The sequence below is a fragment of the Zeugodacus cucurbitae genome, chromosome 6 (genome assembly GCF_028554725.1).
Source record: "Zeugodacus cucurbitae isolate PBARC_wt_2022May chromosome 6, idZeuCucr1.2, whole genome shotgun sequence".
Classification (NCBI taxonomy): domain Eukaryota; kingdom Metazoa; phylum Arthropoda; class Insecta; order Diptera; family Tephritidae; genus Zeugodacus; species Zeugodacus cucurbitae.
The window spans coordinates 6,810,001-6,814,706 of NC_071671.1; positions in this window are offsets into that span (position 1 = coordinate 6,810,001).

Below are 4,706 nucleotides of genomic sequence, written 5' to 3' on the forward strand. Positions count from 1 at the left end.
TAAATCGCAGAATTTTTATATTTATTTTGAATATCGACATCATTTTATTTTGGTATAACTTTTTGTGGGTAAATATGTTGGTATATTTTCAAATTTCCAATTTTCCAAGTCCCTTTTATAGCAGCTTGACGATTTTGGTTTGTTAAAAGCTCACACTTCCACACAGTTATTGTTCCTGCTGAATTTTCCGACACATGCAACTGGACTTTCTGCCAACCTGTTAGTATTGCAATGTCATTTTCTCACAGAAAACTAAATTTTCTCAAGACAATCATTTCAAGAACTACAGAGAAACAGAATCCAACAAACGATTTTAACGCATACTTTTAAAATTATCTCACGTCATATTGAAAATTACGGCTGAATCCACAGCATAACTGAAAAAAAAAAACAACAAGAAACAGAAACTACTAATTACCAACCTTTGATCTGCGTCAATGTTTAACCCTTTCATGCCCAATGTTGCCTATAGGCGTGTTCATTCAGTAAGAGTTCTCCGCAGAGAGAAATTGGCAAAAATCGGTTCGCGAAAAAAGTTATACAAAAGTGGTTATACAAAAAGTGTTCAAAAACATAAAAAGAATTGTTTTATTTTAAAACAAAGTGAACTATATAAATAAGTAAAGATAAGAGGGTTATTTAAAAAAAAATTTCATGAGAAAAGTGTTTAGTTTATTTATAATTTTATTTGTGCCTATAAGCAACATCCTGAACAAATGAACCAGGATACATAGGATTATAAAATTTTTATCACTTCATATTTGAGCTAAGACTAATATATATCTGTCCTAAAAAAATATTAGCTCCGCCCATTTTAATTCGGGCATGAGAGGGTTAAATTTCCCACCATTGCTATACTTTCCCTTACAATGTTGTAAATAGGTCGGTCATGACTCACTCACTTCGTATGACCTTTAAAGGATACAGTCTCTCTTTTGCTGTTCGCCTGTTATCAGTGGCGCCTACTTCTTCCCAAAAGTAAACAAAATTTCACACGACACTTGTGATGGTAAGAGAACTGGTGTGTGACCTTCGATTGATTGTTTCATGTTATTCTTGATCCTACCTTTTGAACAGGTACCATTTCCTTGCTTTCCGTTTTCTCCTGTTTGCCTAGTGCAGTTGGTAACTACTTAGCATGAAAGATATTAAATATCCTCACGGATGTGAGAAAATCACCACGATCGGTACCCTACCTAACACGAAAAGTTGTACGGCTTCCAGATAACCGCCTCAAATTATGGAATGCCTCGTGGAAAACCATATTTTGCGCCGAGTATGCGACACATTAAAGAATAAGATACTTGACTAGTCAACTTCATATTTTATGTGCTGGTCTGGTATACTTTTGGCAGATGGTTTCCCAAATAAAAAATAATATTCCTCATGATTTTTGTGTTCTACTTCAACGTGCACTGACGTATGGAACGGTTTTGCGCATTTTACGTCTATATATTAAATTGAAAGCGTACAAAATACAGCTTATGCAAGAACTGAAGCCGCTCGACCATCCCAAGCGATATCGCATCGCTCCATGAGCTCTCGAAAAGTTCAACGAAAATCCGACGTTTTCAAGCCGAATTCTGTTCAGCAAAGAGGCCCATTTCTGGCTCAATAGGTATGTAAACAAGCCAAATTGCCGCATTTGGGACGAAACGCAAGCTGAAGATATTCAAGAGCTTTCATTTCATTCAGAAAATACAACAAGAAATTTAGTTTAATGTAGTTAGTGGGTCGGTGGAATCAACGGTGAGAACGTAATCGTCAATAGCGACCGTTATCGCGCCATAATAACCGACTATTTGATGTCTCAAATTAAAGCTCGAGATCTCGGCGACATTTGGTTTCCACAAGAGCAGATAATTACACGTTTTAGGCCGGCCGATTAACCACCAAGATTGTGTGATAACACACCGTTAGAGTTTTTCCTGTGCGAATATGTAAAATCTAAAGACTATGCGGACAATCCAGCTTCGAGTCAGGCCTTGAAGCAAAACATCACGCGTGTCATTCGTCAGTTACCAGCCCAAAATGCTTGAAAAAGTCATCAAACGTTGTATTCGATTGATGGACCATCTGAGACGTAGCCTCACACATCATTTGAAAGAGATAATATTTAAAACAAAAACCGCAAATTAATGTTCGTTCGAATGATAATAAATATTACTTGTTAAATTGGTGTTTTTTTTCAAAAAGCAATGGAACGCCTTTTATTTGCTGAGTACTCTTTTGTTTAGCAAAATGTCAAGCTCCTTAACATTACTATTTTAATACCCTGAACAGGGCATATTAAGTTTGTTACGAAGTTTGTAACACCCAGAAGGAAGCGTGGGAGGCCCTATAAAGTATATATTTAAATGATCAGTATGTTGAACTGAGTCGATTTTGCCATGTCCGTCTGTCTGTATATATACGAACTAGTCCTTCAGTTTTTAAGATATCGTTTTGAAATTTTGCAGATGTTATTTTCTCTTCAAGAAGCTGCTCATTTGTCGGAACTGCCGGTATCGGACCACTATATCATATAGCTGCCATACAAACTGAACGACCGGAATCAAGGGCTTGTATGAAAAACTTCTCTTCTCTTCTCTAGAAATTTTCGTCATTAAATATTAAATTTTCGGGAATATATTATTGTTCAAGACTATATGTATGTACAATTAAATGTCAGAACTTTTACTTTTATTTCGAACATCAATATTGGTTTTACTTTTTGTGGGTCATCTTTTAAAAAAGTCGTGCGTTTGCCGTTAGTATTTTTTATGCTTTCAAACGTGATTAAATTTAAAAAAAGTAATAAAGCGATAAGAACAACAAGGCGGCGGGTGCCGATGGATTGCCGGCCGAGCTATTCAAATACGGCGGCGAAGAGCTGATAGGATGCATGCATCAGTTTCTTTGCGGAATACTCTGCCCAATTCACAAAAAGGTAGGCCCCACAATCTGCGCCAATTACCGTGGGATAAGCCTCCTTAACATCGCTTATAAGGTTCCACCAAGCTATGAAACTATGTGAATGACTAAAGCCCACCGTTAACAAACTGATTGGACCTTATCAGTGTGGCTTTAGACCTGGAAAATCTACATCTGACTTCAACAGCACGAAAAGAAGCTGCCTATATGCCACGATGTCTGAATTTGGCATACCCTCAAAATTAATACTATGAAAAGTGACGTTGAGCAACACAAAAGGACCTCTCCGAGCCGTTCGATACCAAACGAGGTTTCAGACAAGGTGACTCACGTGCGTGCGACTTCTTCAATCTATTGCTGGAAAAAATAATACGAGCTGCAGAGCTAAATAGAGAAGCTACAATCTTCTATAATAGTGTACAGCTCCTGGCGTATGCCGATGATATTGATATCATCGGAAGCAACAACCGCGCCGTTTGTTCTGCTTTTTCCAGACTGGATAAAGAAGCGAAGCGTATGAGCCTGGTGGTGAATGAGGACAAGACGAAATATCTCCTGTCATCAAACAAAGAGTCTTGACTCCCACGTCACTGTTGACAGTCATAACTTTGAAGTTGTAGACCATTTCGTCTATCTGAAAACCAGCATTAACATCAATAACAATGTCAGCCTCGAAATCCAACGCAGAATCACTCTTGCCAACAGGTACCACTATGGACTGAGTAGGCAATTGAAGAGTAAAGTCCTCTCTCGACGAACAAAAACCGAACTCTACAAGTCTCTCATCATACCGGTCCTACTTCACGGTGCAGAAGCGTGGACGATGTCAACATCCGATGAGACGACACTAGAAGTTTTCGAGAGAAATGTTTTGCGGAAGATTTATGGTCCCTTAAACATTGGCAACGGCGAATACCGCAGAACATGGAATGATGAGCTATACGACGACACTGACATAGTCCAGCGAATAAAATGACAGCGGCTACGCTGGCTGGGTCATGTTGTTCGAATGGACGAAAGTGCCCCAGCCCTGAAAGTTTTCGATGCAGTACCCGCTGGTGGAAACCGAGGAAGAGGGAAACCTCCACTCCGTTGAAAGCACCAGGTGGAGAGGGACCTGGCTTCGCTTGGTATAACCAATTGGCGCCAAACTGCCAGAAGGAGAGATGCGTGGCGCGCTGTTGTGGACTCAGCTATAACCGGTGTCTACGCCAGTCAAGAAAAAGAAGTATGAAGCGCTAAGTTCGGATGTAGCAGAAAATTTTATGCTCTCGCAATACATTTATGGAATTATATTAATTTGATTTATATTATTTATTAATTTAATTATATTAACACAATTTATCTATATTCGGCATAGCGAAAATCATTAAGTCTACATTAGAAAATTGTTAGAATAAATCCGCGATAGATCTCACTAATTTTGAAAGTTTTTTTTTTAGCTTTCAGGCTATATTCACATACATACACACATTTATGTATAACAACAATAACAAAAACTAAATTTAAATGTACGAACCTGGCGGGAGTGTATGAAACTAAAATCCAGAAAACTAACCAGGAGTTCCAAAAGTTGTATGTGTATGTAGATACATATGTATGTATGTACAAATATATATAAAATGAACGTCGCTGTGTGCTCCACTGCATTTACACACACATATGTACATATTTTAAATATATACATACAAATATATACATATGTATATATGTATGTACGTATGTACATAAATATGTATGTTTGCCTGTCCTAAAAGGTTTGGAGCACACTCACAAAAATTTAATACGAAATC